The sequence below is a fragment of the Triticum aestivum genome, chromosome 6B (genome assembly GCF_018294505.1).
Source record: "Triticum aestivum cultivar Chinese Spring chromosome 6B, IWGSC CS RefSeq v2.1, whole genome shotgun sequence".
NCBI classification, from domain to species: Eukaryota; Viridiplantae; Streptophyta; class Magnoliopsida; order Poales; family Poaceae; genus Triticum; species Triticum aestivum.
This window is the reverse complement of record NC_057810.1, coordinates 283,061,077-283,081,378: the sequence shown is the minus strand read 5'-3', so window position 1 is coordinate 283,081,378 and position 20,302 is coordinate 283,061,077. Positions and strand designations below refer to the sequence as shown.

At 43.6% G+C, this 20,302-nt stretch overlaps 1 non-coding gene across 1 annotated transcript; it reads right to left on the bottom strand.

The window, feature by feature from the left end:
* Positions 1-19,787: 19,787 nt before the first annotated feature.
* Positions 19,788-19,861, bottom strand: TRNAP-UGG (transfer RNA proline (anticodon UGG)). The gene has a single exon. It is a non-coding gene; the product is annotated as a tRNA-Pro (tRNA).
* Between the last annotated feature and the right edge of the window lie 441 nt (positions 19,862-20,302).

The window sequence follows — 20,302 nt, the reverse complement described above, 5'->3', positions numbered from 1 at the left end:
AGCATAAAAGGATACTTGAATAAGAGTTTTTCAATGAAAGACCTCGGTGAAGCTGCTTATATATTGGGCATCAAGATCTATAGAGATAGATCAAGATGCTTGATAAGACTTTCGATGAGTAGATACCTTGATAAGATTTTGAAGAAGTTCAAAATGGATCGGTCACAGAAAGGGTTCTTGCCTGTGTTACAAGGTGTGAAGTTGAGTAAGACTCAATGCCCGACCACTGCAGAAGATAGAGAGAAAACAAAAGTCATTCCCTATGCTTCAGCCACAGGTTCTATCATGTATGCTATGCTGTGTACCAGACCTGATGTGTACCTTGCTATAAGTTTAGCAGGGAGGTACCAAAGTAATCCAGGAGTGGAACACTGGACAGCGGTCAAGAACATCCTGAAGTACCTGAAAAGGACTAGGGACATGTTTCTTGTTTGTGGAGGTGACAAAGAGCTTGTCATAAATGGTTACATCGACGCTAGCTTTGACACTGACCCGGATGACTCTAAGTCACAATTCGGATACATATTTTTATTGAATTTCGGAGCTGTCAGTTGGTGCAGTTCCAAGTAGAGTGTCATGGCGGGATCTACGTGTGAAGCGGAGTACATAGCTTCTTAAGAAGTAGCAAATGAAGGAGTCTGGATGAAGGAGTTCATATCCGATCTAGGTGTAATACCTAGTGCATCGGGTCCAATGAAAATCTTTTGTGACAATACTGGAGCAATTGCCTTGGCGAAGGAATCCAGATTTCACAAAAAAGACCAAACACATCAAGAGACGCTTCAACTCCATTCGAGATTTGGTCAAGGAGGGAGACATAGAGATTTTCAAAATACATACGGATCTGAATGTATCAGACTCGTTGACTAAGCCTCTTCCACGAGCAAAACATGATCAGCACCAATACTCCATGGGCGTTAGATTCATTACAATGTAATCTAGATTATTGACTCTAGTGCAAGTGGGAGACTGAAGGAAATATGCCCTAGAGGCAATAATAGAGTTGTTATTTTATATTTCCTTATTCATGATAAATTTTTATTATTCATGCTAGAATTGTATTAACCGGAAACTTGATACATGTGTGAATACATAGACAAAACAACATGTCCCTAGTATGCCTCTACTAGACTAGCTCGTTGAGCAAATATGGTTAAGTTTCCTACCCATGGATATGAGTTGTCATTTGATAACGGGATCACATCATTAGTGGAATGATGTGATGGACAAGACCCATCCGTTAGCTTAGCATAATGATTGTTCAGTTTTATTGCTACTACTTTCTTCGTGTCAAATATATATTCCTCCGACTATGAGATTATGCAACTCCCGGAGACCGGAGGTATGCCTTATGTGCTATCAAACGTCACAACGTAACTTGGTGATTATAAAGATTCTCTACAGGTATCTCCAAAGGTGTTTGTTGGCTTGGCATAGATCGAGATTAGGATTTTTCACTCCGAGTATCAGAGAGGTATATCTGGGCCCTCTCAGTAATGCACATCATATGAAGCCTTGTAAGAAATGTGACTAATGAGTTAGTTGTGTGATGATGTACTATGGAACGAGAAAAGAGACTTGCCAGTAACGAGATTGAACTAGGTATTAAGATACCAATGACCGAATCTCGGGCAAGTAACATACTGATGACAAAGGGAATAATGTATGTTGACATTGCGGTTTGACCGATAAAGATCTTTGTAGAATATGTGGGAACCAATATGAGCATCCAGGTTCCACGATTGGTTATTGACCTAAGAGGTGTCTCGGTCATGTCTACATAGTTCTCGAACCCATAGGGTCCGCACGCTTAACGTTAGATGACCATATGTATTGTATGAGTTAAGTGTTTTGTTGACCGAAGGTTGTTCGGAGTCCCGGATGAGATAACGGACATGACGAGGAGTCTCTAAATGGTCGAGAGGTAAAGATTCATATATTCGACGATAGTATTCGGACACCAGAATGGTTTCGGAAAGGTTCAAGTATTATTCGGAGTATTGGGAGGTTACCAGAACCCCCGAGGAATTGTTGGGCCTACATGGGCCATAGGGGAGAGGGAAGGCATCCCACAAGGGGTGGTCATGCCCCCCTCCCATGGGGAGTCTGAATTGGACTAGAGGAGGGGGCGCGCCTCCCTTTCCTTCTCCTCTTCCCTCTCCCTTCCCCTTTCCCCCTCCATGAGAAGGAAAAAAGAGGGGGGAGGCGAATCCTACTAGGAGTGGAGTCCTAGTAGGACTCCCCCCTCCTTGACGCGCCCCTTGTGGTTGGCCTCCTCCCCTCCTCTTTTATATACGGGGGCAAGGGGGCACCCCAAAGCACATCAACTATTTAGCCGTGTGTGGTGCCCCCCTCCATCGTTTACTCCTCCGATCATATTGTCGTAGTGCTTAGGCGAAGCCCTGTGCAAATCACTTCACCAACACCGTCATCACGCCGTCGTGCTGACGGAACTCATCGATTCCTTCGTGCCTCTAATGGATCAAGAGTTCGAGGGAAGTCATCGAGCTGAACGTGTGCAGAACTCGAAGGTGTCGTACGTTCGGTACTTGATCAGTTGATTCAAGAAGACGTTCGACTACATCAACTGCGTTAAGTTAACGCTTCCGCTTTCGGTCTACGAGGGTACATGGACACTCTCTCCCCTCTTGTTGCTATGCATCTCCTAGATAGATCTTGCCTGAGCGTAGGATTTTTTTTAATTGCATGCTACGTTTCCCAACAAAATAAGTTGAAAGATGATAGTAGCAATGATGCGGACTAGGTCCATGATCTGAGGATTATCATTATTGATGCACAGAAGAATTATGTCCTTGATGCATCACTAGGTGACAGACCTATTGCAGGAGCAGATGCAGACATTATGAACATTTTGCAAGCTCGGTATGATGACTACTTGATAGTTTAGTGTGCCATGCTTTACGCCTTAGAACCGGGACTTCAAAAACGTTTTGAACGCCACAATGCATATGAGATGTTCCAAGAGCTGAAAATTGGTATTACAGACTCATGCCCGTGTCGAGAGGTATGAGACCTCTGACAAGTACTTTGCCTATAAGATGGAGGATAATAGCTTAGCCAGTGAACATGTGCTCAGAATGTCTGAGTACTACAATCTCTTGAATCAAGTGGGAGTTAATCTTCCAGATAAGATAGTGATTGACAGAGTTCTTTAGTCACTATCACCAATCTACTAGAACTTCGTGATGAACTATAATATGCAAGGGATCACGGAAATGATTCCCGAGCTCTTCGCGATGCTGAAATTGACGAAGGTAGAAATCAAGGAAGAGCATCAAGTGTTGATGATTAACAAGACCACTAGTTTCAAGAAAAAGGGCAGGGTTAAGAAGGGGAACTTCAAGAAGAATGGCAAGAAAATTGCGACTCCCGGGAACAAGCCCAAAGCCCAAGCCTGAAACTGAATGATTTCTACTGCAAAGGGAATGTTCACTAGAAGCAAAACTGCACCAGATACTTGGCGGATAAGAAGGATGGCAAAGTGAACAAAGGTATATTTGATATACATGTTATTGATGTGTACTTTACTAGTGTTTATAGCAACCCCTCGGTATTTGATACTAGTTCAGTTGCTAAGAGTAGTAACTCGAAACAGGAGTTGCAAAATAAATAGAGGACAAGGTGACGATGTGTGTTGGAAGTAATTCCAAGGTTGATATGATCACCATCGCACACTCCCTCTACCTTCGGGATTAGTGTTGAACCAAAATAAATGTTATTTGGTGTTTGCGTTGATCATTAATATGATTAGATCATGTTTATTGCAATACGATTATTCATTTAAGTCAGAGAATAAGCGTTGTTCTATTTATATGAATAATACCTTCTGTGGTCATACACCCAATGTGAATGGTTTATTGAATATCGATTGTAGTGATACACATAATCATAATATTGATGCCAAAATATGCAAAGTTAATAATGATAGTGCAACATATTTGTGGCACTACCGTTTAGGTCATATTGGTGTAAAGAGCATGAAGAAACTCCATGCAGATGGAATTTTGGAATCACTTGATTATGAATCATTTGATACTTGCGAACCATGCCTCATGGGCAAGACGACTAAAACTCCATTATCCCGAACAATGGAGCGAGCTAATGACTTATTGGAAATAATACATACCGATGTATGCGGTCCGATGAGTGTTGAGGCACGCCGCAGGTATTGTTATTTTCTGACCTTCACAGATGATTTGAGAAGATATGGGTATATCTACTTAATGAAACACAAGTCTGAAACATTTGAAAAGTTCAAAGAATTTCAGAGTGAAGTGGAGAATCATCGTAACAAGAAAATAAAGTTTCTACGATCTTAAAACAACGTGGAATAGTTTCACAATTCAAGCCACCTGGAACACCGCAACGTAATGGTGTGCCCGAACATTGTAACTGTACTTTATTAGATATGGTGCGATCTATGATGTCTCTTACCGAATTACCACTATCATTTTGGGGTTATGCATTAGAGACAGCTGCATCCATGTTAAATAGGGCACCATCTAAATCAGTTGAGACGACATCGTATGAACTATGGTTTGGCAAGAAACCTAAACTATCGTTTCTTAAAGTTTGGAGTTGTGACACTTACGTCAAAAAGGCTTCAACCTGATAAGCTCGAACCCAAATTGAAGAAGTGTGTCTTCATAGGAAAAAATTGGGTACACCTTCTACCACAGATCCGAAGGCAAGATCTTTGTTGCCAAGAATGGAAACTTTCTAGAGAAGGAGTTTCTCTCAAAAGAAGTGAATGGGAGGAAAGTAGAACTTGATGAGGTAATTATACCTTCTCTCGAGTTGGAATGTATCTCATCACAGAAAACCGTTCATGTGATGCCTACACCAACTAGAGAGGCAGCAAATGATGATGATCATGGAACTTCAAATCAAGTTACTACCGAACCTCATAGGTCAACCAGAGCACGTTCCGCACCAGAGTGGTATGGTAGTCCTATTCTGGAAGTCATGTTACTATACCATGACGAACCTATGATCAATGAAGAAGCTATGATGAGCCCAGATTCCGATAAATGGCTTGAGGCCATGAAATCTGAGATAGGATACACGTATGAGGACAAAGTGTGGACTTTTGTTGACTTGCATGATGATTGGTGAGCCATAGAGAATAAATGGATCTTCAAGAAGAAGACTGACGCTGATGGTAATGTTACTGTCTACAAAGCCCGACTTGTCCCGAAAGGTTTTCGTCAAGTTCAAGGAGTTGACTACGATGAGACTTTCTCACCCGTAGCGATGCTTAAGTCTGTCTGAATAATGTTAGCAATTGCCACATTTTATGATTATGAAATTTGGCAAATGGACGTCAAAACTGCATTCCTTAATGGATTTCTTAAAGAAGAGTTGTATATGATGCAACCAGAAGGTTTTTTCGATCCTAAAGGTGCTAACAAAGTGTGCAAGCTCCAACGATCCATCTATGGACTGGTGCAAGCATCTCGAAGTTGGAATATATGCTTTGATGAGGTGATCAAAGTATATGGTTTTATACAGACTTACGGTGAACCCTGTATTTACAAGAAAGTGAGTGGGAGCTCTTTAGCATTTCTGGTATTATATGTGGATGACATATTATTGATTGGAAATGATATAGGTATTCTGGATAGCATAAAAGGATACTTGAATAAGAATTTTTCAGTGAAAGACCTCGGTGAAGCTACTTGCATGTTGAGCATCAAGATCTATAGGGATAGATCAAGACGCTTGATAGGACTTTCACAAAGCACATACCTTGACAAAGTTTTGAAGAAGTTCAAAATGGATCTGTCAAAGAAAGGGTTCTTGCCTATATTACAAGGTGTGAAGTTGAGTAAGACTCAAAGCCCGACCACGACAGAAGATAGAGAGAGAATGAAAGTCATTCCCTATGCCTCAACCATAGGTTGTATATGATATGCCATGCTGTGTACCACACCTGATGTGTGTCTTGCCACTTATCTGGCAAATAGGGTACAAGAGTGATCCAGGAGTGGACCACTAGACAACGGTCAAAATTATCCTTAGGTGCCTTAAAGAGGACTAAGAAAATGTTTCTCGGTTATGGAGGTGATAAAGAGTTCGTCATAAAGATTTACATCGATGAAATCTTTGACACTAATCTAGATGACTCTAAGTCTCAATATGGATAGATATTGAGCGTGGGAGCAATTAGCTAGAGTAGCTCCATGTAGAGCATTGTAGACATAGAAATCTGCAAAATACATATGGATTTGAATGTGACAGATCCGTTGACTAAACTTCTCCCGCAAGCAAAACATGATCACACCTTATTACTCTTTGGGTCTCAATCACATGGCGATGTGAACTAGATTATTGACTCTAGTAAACCCTTTGGGTGTTGGTCACATGGCAATGTGAACTATAGGTGTTAATCAGATGGCAATGTGAACTATAGGTGTTAATCACATGGCGATGTGAACTATGGGTGTTATTCACATGGGAATGTGAACTAGATTATTGACTCTAGTGCAAGTGGGAGATTGAAGGAAATATGCCCTAGAGGCAATAATAAAGTTGCTATTTTATATTTCCTTATTCATGATAAAGGTTATTATTCATGCTAGAATTGTATTGATCGGAAACCTAAATACATGTGTGAATACATAACAAACATCATGTCCCAAGTGAGCCTCACTTGAATAGCTCGTTGATCAAAGATGGTTAAGGTTTCCTAACAATGGACATGAGTTGTCATTTGATAACGGAATCACATCATTAGGAGAATGATGTGATGGACAAGACCCATCCGTTAGCTTAGCATAATGATCATTCAGTTTTGTTGTTATTGCTCTCTTCATGTCAAATACATATTCCTTCGACTATGAGATTATGCAACTCCCGGATACTGGAGGAATGCCTTATGTGCTATCAAACGTCACAGCGTAACTGGGTGATTATAAAGATGTTGTACAGGTATCTTTGAAAGTGTTTGTTGGGTTGGCATATATTGCGATTAGGATTTTTCACTCCGAGTATCGGAGAGGTATCTCTGGGCCCTCTCGGTAATACATCATAAGCTTGCAAGCAAACGACTAAGGAGTTAGTCATGAGGTGATGTATTACGGAACCACTAAAGATACTTGCTGGAAATGATATTGAACTAGGTATGAAGATACCGACGATTGAATCTCGGGCAAGTAACATACCGATGGACAAAGGGAATTACGTATGTTGTCATAAGGTTCGACCGATAAAGATCTTCGTAGAATATGTAGGAGCCAATATGGGCATCCAGGTTCCGCTATTAGTTATTGACCAGAGAGGTGTCTCGGTCATGTCTACATAGTTCTCGAACCTGTAGGGTCCACACGCTTAATGTTCCTTGATGATATAGTACTATATGAGTTATGTATGTTGGTGACCGAATGTTGTTCGGAGTCCTGGATGAGATCACAGATATGATGAGGAGCTCCGGAGGTAAAGATTGATATATAGGATGATATGGTTCGGCCAAGGGGTGAAGCCCACGGGCCTTTAGGTCGGTGCAAAAGGAGTTTTGTGGAGGACAGGGGGCCAAACGCCAGAGACCCTGGCATCTGGCCCTGGGCAAGACGCCGAGGCCCATGGTGTCTGGGCCAGACACCAAGGACTATGGTGTCTGGTCCTGGAAGTCCCAGAAAGACTCTTCCTTGCTGGCAAAACCAACTTTGAGGAGGCTTTTACTCCAAGTTTCGACCCCAGGGCTCAACATATAAATAGAGGGGCAGGGCTAGCACCTGGAACACATCAAGAAACACCAAGCCATGTGCCGGCAACACCGTCCCCTCTAGTTTATCCTCCCTCATAGTTTCTGTTGTGCTTGGCGAAGCCCTGCGGAGATTCTTCTTCACCAACACCATCACCATGCCGTCGTGTTGCCGGTGCTCATCTACTACTTCGCCCCTCTTGCTGGATCAAGAAGGCAAGGACGTCATCGAGTTGAACGTGTGCTGAATGCGGAGGTACCGTACATTCGGTACTTGATTGGGATGGATCATGGTGTACGACTACATCAACCGCATTGATAAACGCTTCCGCTTTGCGATCTTCAAGTATATGAAGATGCTCCCCCCCTCTCATTGCTATGCATCTCCTAGATAGATCTTGCGTGAGCATAGGAATTTTTTTGAAATTGAATGCTATGTTTCCCAACACTATGTCCATGGCTTGCGCTCATGTATTGCGTGGGGGTTGAAAAAGCTGAAGCGCATTAAAAATTATGAACCAATTGTTCGGCTTGTCATCGGGGTTGTGCATGATAAATACTTTGTGTTAAGAAGATGGAGCATGACAAGATTATATGATTTTGTAGGGATAACATTCTCTGGCATTGATATTTTGAAAGACATGATTGTTTGTTGGGATGCCTGAGTATTGATGTCTTTATGTCAAATTATAGACTATTGCTTTGAATCGCTCGTGTCTTAATATTCATGCCATGATTAGATATATGATCAAGATTGTGCTAGGTAGCTTTCCACATCAAGAATTATCTTTTTTATCATTTACCTACTCGAGGACGAGCAGGGATTAAGCTTGGGGATCCTGATACGTCTTCGTTGTATCTATAATTTTTGATTGTTTCATGCCAATATTATACAACTTTTATATACTTTTGGCAACATTTTATACTATTTTACTGGACTAACATATTGATCCAGTGCCTAGTGTCAGTTCCTGTTTGTTGCATGTTTTTTTGTTTCGCAACGTATCCATATCAAACGAAGTCCAAATGCAATAAAAATTTATGGAGAATTATTTTGGAATATATGTGATTTTTGGGAGGTGGGATTAACGCAAACGGAGGCCCGCAACCTCCACAAGACACCAGGACATGGCCCAGCCCCCAGGCGCGTGGTGGTGGGTGGTGGCCACTTCATAAGGCAGTTGCTGCTCTACTTCCGACGCAAGGAAGCTTATATCCGTAAAAAATCATCTTAAAATATCAGTGCAATCGGAGCTCTCTCCCCCTCTCTCCTGGTGGCGCCGGAGTGCCGTCGGGGCAAGGATCGTGACGGTGATCTACATCAACAACCTTGCTACCATCAACACCAACTTTCTCCCCCTCTATGCAGCAGTGTAACACCTCTTCTCCCCATTGTAATCTCTACTTAAACATGGTGCTCAACACTATATCTTATTTCCCAATGATATGTGGTTATCCTATGATGTTTGAGTAGCTTTTTTTTCTCCTATGGGTTGATTGATGATCGTGGTTGGTTTGATTTATATATTTTATTTTGGTGTCATCCTATGATGCCCTTCGTGTCATGCAAACATAAGGGATCCCCACTGTAGGGTGTTGCAATACGTTCATAATTCACTTATGGTGGGAGGATAGAGTGACAGAAGCTTACACCCAAGTAAGGGGGTTGTTGCCTATGGGATAAAGAGGACTTGATACTTAATGCTAGGGTTGGGTCTAACCTTAATGATCTTTGGTAGTTGAGGATGCTTGCTAGAATTCCAATCATAAGTGCATATGATCCAAGTACGGAAAGTATGTTAGCTCATGCCTCTCCCTCATATAAAATTGCAATAATGATTACCGGTTTAGTTATCGATCACCTAGGGACAAATAACCTTCTTGTGTGACAAAAAGCTATCTACTAAACAACTAACTTTATTATCTCGCAAAGCACTCCTAGTTTTATTCTTGCAAAGTAGTTCTAGCATCACACCTACAAAATAGTTTCATACTCGTTCTAGGTAAAGCAAACGTTAAAGTATGCGTAGAGTTGTACCGGTGGTCGATAGAACTTGAGGGAATATTTGTTCTACCTTTACCTCCTCGTTGGGTTCGACACTCTTATTTATCAAAAAAGGCTACAAAAGATCCTTTATACTTGTGGGTTATCAAAGGAAAATCGAACAATGAACTTGCCCAAACATCTCCAATGGAAAATATAATGGATGAAGACTGGAGAGCCCTTGTTAAACACTGGTCTGATCCAAAGTATCAAGTATGTTATTATTGGGAAACGTAGCATGCAATTTCAAATATTTCCTACGCTCACGCAAGATATATCTAGGAGATGCATAGCAATGAGAGGGGGAGAGTGTGTCTACGTACCCTCGAAGATCGAAAGTGGAAGCGTTTGACAACGCAGTTGATGTAGTCGAACTTCTTCTCGTTCCGACCGATCAAGCACCGAACGTACGACACCTCAAAATTCTGCACACGTTCAGCTCGATGACGTCCCTTGAACTCTTGATCCAGCAAAGTGTCAAGGAAGTTGATGAGTTCCGTCAGCACGACAGCATGGTGACGGTGATGGTGAAGTGATCCGCGTAGGGCTTCACCCAAGCACTACGAGAAATATGACCGGAGGCGTAAAATGTAGAGGGGGGCGCCGCACACAGCTAAAAATTGTTGGTGTGTGTTCTAGTGGTTCCCTCCCCACATATATATAGGTTGGAGGGGAGAAGAGGTAGCCAAGGGGGCGCCCCAAGTAGGAGGAATCCTACTTGGGGTCCTCCCAATTCGGCCTCCCCCCTTTCCTATTCCTATTCGAAGTAGGAAGGGAAGAGGGGGAAGGGGGAATCCTATTCCCTTTTTCCTTTCCTCCTTCCCCTTTCCTACTCCAATTTGGCCAGCAAATATGGGGGGCACACCAGCCCCTTTGTGGCTGATGAGTTTCCCCTCTTGGCCCATAAGGCCCATATCTTTTGCCGGGGGTGCCCGGAACCCCTTCCGGTGACCCGATATGTACCTGGTACACTCCAGAACACTTTCGGTGTCCGGATACTATCATCCTCTATATAAATCTTTACCTCTCGACTATTTCGAGACTCCTCATCATGTTAGTGGTCTCATCCGGGACTCGGAACAACATTCGGTCACCAAATCACATAACTCATATAATACAAATCGTGATCGAACATTAAGCGTGCGAACCCTATGGGTTTGAGAACTATGTAGACATGTCCGAGACTCCTCTCCGATCAATAACCAATAGTGGAACCTGGATTCTCATATTGGCTCCCACATATTCTACAAAGATCTTTATCGGCCGAACCGTTATGACAACATACGTTATTCCCTTTGTCATTGGTATGTTACTTGTGAAGGAAATATGCCCTAGAGGCAATAATAAAGTCATTATTTATTTCTTTATATCATGATAAATGTTCATTATTCATGCTAGAATTGTATTAATCGGAAACATAATACATGTGTGAATACATAGACAAACATAGTGTCACTAGTATGCCTCTACTTGACTAGCTCGTTGATCAAAGATGGTTATGTTTCCTGACCATAGACATGATTTGTCATTTGATTAACAGGATCACATCATTAGGAGAATGATGTGATTGACTTGACCCATTCCGTTAGCTTAGCACTTGATCATTTAGTATGTTGATATTGCTTTCTTCATGACTTATACATGTTCCTACAACTATGAGATTATGCAACTCCCGTTTATCGGAGGAACACTATGTGTGCCGCCAAATGTCACAACATAACTGGGTGATTATAAAGGAGCTCTACAGGTGTCTCCAAAGGTACATGTTGAGTTGGCGTACTTCGAGATTAGGTTTTGTCACTCCGATTGTTGGAGAGGTATCTCTGGGCCTCTCGGTAATGCACATCACTATAAGCCTTGCAAGCAATGTAGCTAATGAGTTAGTTACAGAATGATGCATTGTGTAACGAGTAAAGAGACTTGCCGGTAACGAGATTGAACTAGGTATTGAGACACCGACGATCAAATCTCGGGCAAGTAACATACCGATGACAAAGGGAACAACGTATGTTGTTATGCGGTTTGACCGATAAAGATCTTCGTAGAATATGTAGGAGCCAATATGAGCATCCAGGTTCAGTTATTGGTTATTGACCGGCGACATGTCTTGGTCATGTCTACATAGTTCTCGAACCCATAGGGTCCGCACGCTTAAAGTTAGAAGACGGTTATATTATGAGTTTATATATTATGATGTACCGAAGATAGTTCGGAGTCCCGGATGTGATCACGGACATGACGAGGAGTCTCGAAATGGTCGAGACATGAAGATTGATATATTGGACGACTATATTCGGACACCGGAATGGTTCCGGGGGTTATTGGATATATACCGGAGTACCGGGGGGTTACCGGAACCCCTCGGGGGGGGGGGGTTAATGGGCCTCATGGGCCCAAAGTGGAGAAGAGGAGGGGCGGCCAGGGGAGGCCGCGCGCCCCCTCCCCCTCTAGTCCAAATAGGACAAGGAGGGGGGGTGCGCCCCCCTTTCCTTCCTCCCCTCTCTTCCTCCCCCCCTCCTAATTGGACAAGGAAAGGAGGGAGTCCTACTCCCGGTGGGAGTAGGACTCCTCCTGACGCGCCCCCTCCTGGCCGGCCGCCCCCTCCCCCTTGCTCCTTTATATACGGGGGCACCTCTAGACACAACAACAATTGATCCTTGAGATCTATTAGCTGTGTGCGGTGCCCCCCTCCACTATATTCCACCTCGATAATATCATAGCGGTGCTTAGGCGAAGCCCTGCGTCGGTAGAACATCATCATCGTCACCACACCCTCGTGCTAACGGAACTCTCCCACGACACTCAGCTAGATCGGAGTTCGAGGGACGTCATCGAGCTGAACGTGTGCAAGAACTTGGAGGTGTCGTGCTTTCGGTGCTTGATCGGTCAGGCCGTGAAGACGTACAACTACATCAACCGCGTTGTGCTAACGCTTCCGCTTTCGGTCTACGAGGGTACGTGGACAACACTCTCCCCTCTCGTTGCTATGCATCACCATGATCTTGCGTGTGCGTAGGAATTTTTTTGAAATTACTATGTTCCCCAACAGTGGCATTCGAGCCTGGTTTTATGCGTAGATGTTATATGCACGAGTAGAACACAAGTGAGTTGTGGGCAATACAAGTCATACTGCTTACCAGCATGTCATACTTTGGTTCGGCGGTATAGTTGGATGAAGCCGCCCAGACCGACATTACGCGTACGCTTACACGAGACTGGTTCTACCAACGTGCTTTGCACACAGGTGGTTGGCGAGTGTCAGTTTCTCCAACTTTAGTTGAACCGAGTGTGGCTACGCCCGATCCTTGAGAAGGTTAAAACAGCACTAACTTGACGAACTATCATTGTGGTTTTGATGCGTAGGTAAGAACGGTTCTTGCTCAGCCCGTAGCAGCCACGTAAAACTTGCAACTACAAAGTAGAGGACGTCTAACTTGTTTTTGCAGGGCATGTTGTGATGTGATATGGTCAAGACGTGATGCTATGTTTTATTGTATGAGATGATCATGTTTTGTAACCAAGTTATCGGCAACTGGCAGGAGCCATATGGTTGTCGCTTTATTGTATGCAATGCAATCGCCCTGTAATTGCTTTACTTTATCACTAAGCGGTACCGATAGTCGTAGAGGCAATAGGTGGCGAAACAACAGTGATGCTACAATGAAGATCAAGGTGTCGCGCCGGTGACGATGGTGATCATGACGGTGCTCCAGAGATGGTGACCACAAGCACAAGATGATGATGGCCATATCATATCACTTATATTGATTGCATGTGATGTTTATCCATTATGCATCTTATTTTGCTTTGATTGACGGTAGCATTATAAGATGATCTCTCACTAAATTTCAAGGTATAAGTGTTCTCCCTGAGTATGCACCGTTGCGAAAGTTCTTTGTGCTGAGACACCATGTGATGATCGGGTGTGATAGGCTCTACGTTCAAATACAACGGGTGCAAAATAGTTGCACACGCGGAATACTCAGGTTAAACTTGACGAGCCTAGCATATACAGATACGGCCTCGGAAAACTGAGACCAAAAGGTCGAGCGTGAATCATATAGTAGATATGATCAACATAGTGATGTTCACCATTGAAAACTACTCCATCTCACGTGATGATCGGACATGGTTTAGTTGATTTGGATCACGTGATCACTTAGATGATTAGAGGGATGACTATCTAAGTGGGAGTTCTTAAGTAATATTATTAATTGAACTTAAATTTATCATGAACTTAGTACCTCATAGTATTTTTGCTTGTCTATGTTTGTTGTAGATAGATGGCTCGCGTTGTTGTTCCGTTGAATTTTAATGCGTTCCTTGAGAAAGCTAAGTTGAAAGATGATGGTAGCAATTACACGGACTGGGTCCGTAACTTGAGGATTATCCTCATTGCTGCACAGAAGAATTATGTCCTGGAAGCACCACTGGGTGCCAGGCCTGCTGCAGATGCAACTGACGACGTTAAGAACGTCTAGCAGAGCAAAGCTGATGACCACTCGATAGTTCAGTGTGCCATGCTTTACGGCTTAGAACCGGGACTTCAACGACGTTTTGAACGTCATGGAGCATATGAGATGTTCCACGAGTTGAAGTTAATATTTCAAGCAAATGCCCGGGTTGAGAGATATGAAGTCTCCAATAAGTTCTATAGCTGCAAGATGGAAGAGATAGTTCTGTCAGTGAACATATACTCAAAATGTCTGGGTATAATAATCACTTGATTCAACTGGGAGTTAATCTTCCTGATGATAGTGTCATTGACAGAATTCTTCAATCACTGCCACCAAGCTACAAGAGCTTCGTGATGAACTATAATATGCAAGGGATGGCCAAGACTATTCCCGAGCCCTTCGCAATGCTAAAAGCTGCGGAGGTAGAAATCAAAAAGGAGAATCAAGTGTTGATGGTCAATAAGACCACCAGTTTCAAGAAAAAGGGTAAAGGGAAGAAGAAGGGGAACTTCAAGAAGAACATCAAACAAGTTGCTGCTCAAGAGAAGAAACCCAAATCTGGACCTAAGCCTGAGATTGAGTGCTTCTACTGCAAGCAGACTGGTCACTGGAAGCGGAACTGCCCCAAGTATTTGGCGGATAAGAAGGATGGCAAGGTGAACAAAGGTATATGTGGTATACATGTTATTGATGTGTCAGGACCGGATTTCGGGATATTAATTTCCCAGAAAATGGCCCTTATGCTCACCAGCCCCAGGATTACTGTTAGCTGGCAAGACACAAACTTGATATAATAACTCCAAGCAAATTACATGATATGTAGTACAAGACCATTCTGGCCTATGAGTACAACACAAGGTTTCTAGTGGTTGGTGGCGGAAGCGGTTTGTAGTCATCAGCGTCTGTGGAACTCCATTTCCCACGGGAACAGCTGACCAGGTAACTCCTATCTTCGCGGGGCTGCTATCACCATTGATTAGGTTCCGGGGCTGTCATCTCGTTGTTCCTCTCCGCGCAAGAAATCTGGCCAAGACAATAGCCAGGGACAAGCCAGTGAGTACTTTGAATGTACTCGCAAACATTATGAACACAGGAATAATATAACAATGATAATCATGTTCGGAAATACTCTATGTTCACAACGTCAGTCACAGAAATAAAATCCATGATGCACGCAAACAAGTTATTCACGCAACACATGAATAATGCAATTAGAGAGCAGAAATAGAATGCCTCAGTCGGGCGTCCGAGCGACACCACAGAAAGGGCTCATAAGTGAAATAAATAATGAACGTGCCGCAGTCGGGCGTCTGTGCGACGCCACATAAAGGCTTATATGGGAAATAAATAACAAACATGCCACAGTCGGGCGTCTATGCGACACCACATAAAGGGCTTATAATAAATAAATAACAAACATGCCGCAGTCGGGCGTCTATGCGACACCACATAAAGGGCTTATAATAAATAAATAACAAACATGCCACAGTCGGGCGTCTATGCGACACCGCATAAAGGGCTTATAATAAATACATAACAAACATGCCGCAGTCGGGCGTCTATGCGACACCACATAAAGGGCTTATAATGGAATAGTCACAGTGAATATCCTGGAGGTAGAACCGTCCCAGAGATACTCAATAAATCAAATAATGAACATCGTTAGTCCATAATAATAATAATCACAATCATCATATTTCACTGGTCTAAATCAAAGTTCAAACTTAGTTGTTTTTCCCCTCCGAAGACCGACACTAAGACCAACACTTGACCCAACCCAGACTGTAGTCCTTAACCACGGACACGGCTACTCGAATAGGTTTAATCTCTGCAGAGGGTGTACTCTTTACCCACGAGTAACGGATTCCTTTAGTCCATCGGGACTAATTCCGTCTACGGCCTTTCAAATGAAAACGCACCTGACTTGCACACACCAGCTTAACTTACCGGTGTCTGGAATCACCCACGACACTCGTTAAGCAAAACTCTAAGTGGGGAGGCTACAACCTCGATTAGCAAGGGATAACAAAATTTATACCGTGCGCAAATTGGGGAAGCTACCCCCTCAGCTACAACAGAAACACCCATGCCCCCTGACCGGATGACTGGCTTTAATCCATGGCCGTGGTACCCTCATCCCGGCCCCTCTGTACGATATGTGCTTGAAATGGGTTGACAACTTACTGAATTGTACCCTACCTGTGGTAGGGACATGTGGTAGTACGAAACAAATGTGGGGGTTACCGGAACAAGACTCGATCTATGGTCGACTCAAGAGGTTTAAGTATTCTCTGCATGGTTAGCATAACAAGTATACTTTCAACCAACAGACATAACCACCACTCATCATGCCTCACTGTGCCGTACCAGACACAACCGACTCAACGACCAGAGACAAGCTCGTGTCCACCCAAGATAGAGACTTTCCCAGGTTCCTTCCGGTATGCATGAGAGGCATGTGAGGGTGACTACTATCCAAACATATCAAACTCCAATAGCAAGGATCATCAATATGCACTCGTGAGTTTGAACATATCATCACAAAAGAAATAATGAAAACTCCGAGATGAGAGGTGTTGTAACTGTATCAAACAACACACGACGATATTATGCCAGGGTTCAGAATGCTTGCCTTCAAGTAGTGGGGAGGCAAGGTGCATTCCAAAACTTTGAAAGTTTTTTCTCCTCTCTCCAAAATCCTATTAAAAATATTTTTGAATCAATGTATAGTTTAAAAACAGTACCAAAAAGTTGTCTGAATTTTTTTGAAATTAATCTTAAAATAAACTAGACAATATTTGAGAGAGGTAGGAAAAAGAATCAATTCATTTGGAGTTATATATAAAAAGTTATAAGCAGTCAAAGTTTTGGTCAAAAATCTGTTTTTAAAAATAAAACAAAAAAAGAAAAATGTTTCGATTACTGACCACGTCGAAGGCGTATTTTGGTTTTACGCCTCCACTTATCCAGCATGGACGGCACGTGTGCCACTACCAGTAGGTCCAGCGGGCCCACAGGTCAGGTTTGACTAGTCCTCTCCCTCCTCTTCCTCTGCCCCGAGCGGAGCCGGGACTCTGGCGACGCTCGCCGGCAAACAGCGGCACCGTTCGAGACACCGAGGGTGGAGATGGATCCGCGGGTCCAGGGCGGTCCTCCCGGTGGTCGCCAGTCAGGTGGGGACAGAGGGAGTCGCCGGCGGCGGGCTTCACGGCGGCCGGTGGCTTTGGGAGTATTGGGCGTTTGAACTACGGTGGCTCCCGGTCGTGTTTGAGCTGCTGGGCGGTTCCGCAAGATGAAGGGGAGTCGGGTGGTGGTGTTGGCTGGACGGGGGAGGGCCTGGTTGCGACGAAACGGACCGGAGGGTGGCGGTGGCCGAGCTGGCCGGAGACAGGGAAGACGGCCTCTCCTAGTCGATTGCGAGCTAGGGGAGCGCTAGTGTAGTGGCTTGAGGCTGCCTGAGGTCTAGGAGGAGCTCGGAGTAACCATTTGATAGTGTAGCTAGGTCGGTTCCGCCATTGCCAAGGATAAGATCGCCGGTCGACCATTTCTGCTACGGCAGGGCATCGTGGCATGGACGAGCGCTTGCAGACGAGCGAGGGGATAAGCTCGGACTGCTCCAGGGGCAGCTGGCGCGCGGCTGCGGCTCGGGCGGCACCGACCGTGGCAGGAGCTCACTGCGGACGCCGGCATGCCGCCAAGGGGCTCTGACGGTGGTGTTGTAGGTTACCAGAGGCAGCTTGGCTCGTTCTAGTGAGCGGTCGAGGGTGGGGCGCGGCTCTGCAGGGCGAGCAAAAGTCAGGGGCGCGACGCGGCGGCTTGGTGCATGTGCGTGCAAAACATGCGCTTTGGGCGCGCCCAGAGGACGCACGCGACGTGTTCGACCAAATGCCAAGGTGGTCTAGAGCGCTCGGGTAAGGCTGGCAACTAACAGGACTTGTCTAGGGTTTGCAAGAAAGCTAATGGACATGGGGGTTAGGCTAGGAGACCAAGCTTGCAATGCTAATTAAAAACTATGTCAAAATTGGTCATGCCTACAAGGTGTTTGACAAAATGCCTAGGACACCTAGGCATTTCTTGGAGTGGTCATAATCTCCAGATTGGGGTCTCTTTAGGAGTAGGTGATGGTGGCCAGGCTAGTTTGTCAAGCGAAGAAACTTGCTAGTGCAAATATTTGAGAAAGTCAGTTTTTGGCAGAAACTAAAGGCTATCATTTCATGGACCAAAAATAATCCAATGGGTTCATGCTCTTAGACTTAAGGGTTTTGTAAGAAGGACTACAAGTAGGAAAAAGGACCATGGGTAAATGAGCAAGTAAAAACATGGTTGCAGTACAAATCTTCAAGTTGGACAACAATGAAAAAGAGGTTGATTCACTCAAAATTTTCAAAGGACATAACTTGGTCTTTGCATAAAGGTGGATAATATACTCTTACTGACCTCTCCAAATTTTGGTGGGAGTTTTAAAGAAATATTTAAATAGGTTGTAGTGCAAAATTGCCCACTGGACCAGATTTGAAAATAAGGTGTAGGGCTCAAAATCTCCAATGATCAGAAGATGCTTTTGCACAAAAGTGATTTAGGGACATCATATGTCATCCCCAAAATTTGGTGAAAATTTTGGAGGCATTTATCAAATGGTTGCAGTGCAAAAGAGACTCTGAAAAATCACTTTGAAAGAATAAAGCTGAAGAAAAACAAATATGCAAATAAAACCACTGATTTAGAATTGTTTTATTGAGTGAGTATAGAAGTCCAATAATATTTTTGGAAAGTTTCCACTTGGGGGAAAACTCCTCAATATTAAAGAAAATTGGTTCTGAAATCAACAGAAAATCCAGAGAGCAAAATTTTTTAAACTCTTGGCAAAAAAAATTAATACTAAAAACAGGGTTAAATTTTTGGGGTGTTACAACACTACCCCCCTTAAAGGAAAATCTCGTCCTCGAGATTTGCTAAGGGTTGTTAAAAAGAAATATTTTACTCTTATTAACACAAAAACAAACATCTTACTCCTGTAATTAAAATGTAGCTACAGTGAGAGGGCAATAAGTGGTGCAAAACTACAGTGTGGCACACTGGCGATGTGTGAAGAAATTTATGGTCAGAGTCTACTATCGGTTACAGTAAATTTATAATAAATTTCTAAATTAATGAAAATATACGCTGGTCGTACCCGAGAGCACAGTGCTCTCTGTGGCTGACAGGTGGACTCGGGGTCCACTGTCAGTCTCTTCCTCTACCTCTGGCTCTCTCTTCTTCCTCTCTCCCGTGCGCTTTCCCGCGTTTTCCCCACCGGCGGCGTCTAGCTCGTAGGGCATCTAGGCCGTACTGCGATAGTGCGCAGCGTGCTAGCTGTCGGCGCAGCATGAAAAAATGAAATTCGATTTTCAAGGAAATTTTTGAATAAGAGATAAATAAACAATTGAATTTGAAAAAAAAACTTCTTTCTATTTTGGATAATTTCTTTTTCAATAGGACCCTCTTTTTGGAGTGAACGATCGAATATTCCCCTATTCCTTCTTATCTCGTCGCTACTGCCTATAAAGAAGAAAGAAGTAATAGGTAGGGATGACAGGATTTGAACCTGTGACATTTTGTACCCAAAACAAACGCGCTACCAAGCTACGCTACATCCCTTTTCCAAATTAAATTGTTGTACAATGCCATTGTACACAATTCCTGTCTTCTTTTCCACATCATAATTTTCTTGTTCTTTCTATTTTCTTCTTCTTTCTTTCTTTACCTAGAGGATAGGGATAGAGGAAGAGGGAAAAATCAAAATGAAATAAATAAAGAAGAAAGCCAAAAAAATAAGTCGAAGATAGAAGAGCCCAGATTCCAAATGAAGAAATGCACTCACCTCGCGGGCCAGCGAGCTGTCGGCACTGCTCGAGATTCGCCTCCGAACACCGGCGATCGAGCGACGAGCGGCGCTGGTGGACTTCACCCACCGTACACCAATCTCGAGCTATAAAACGACCGTGGTGCTCCTTCTTCTTCCTCCTCCTGACCTCGCTCTCCTTCTCCTCCATTTCTGTCTGCAGGAGCTCGGGACGAGGCTCTAATGGCGGAGGTGAT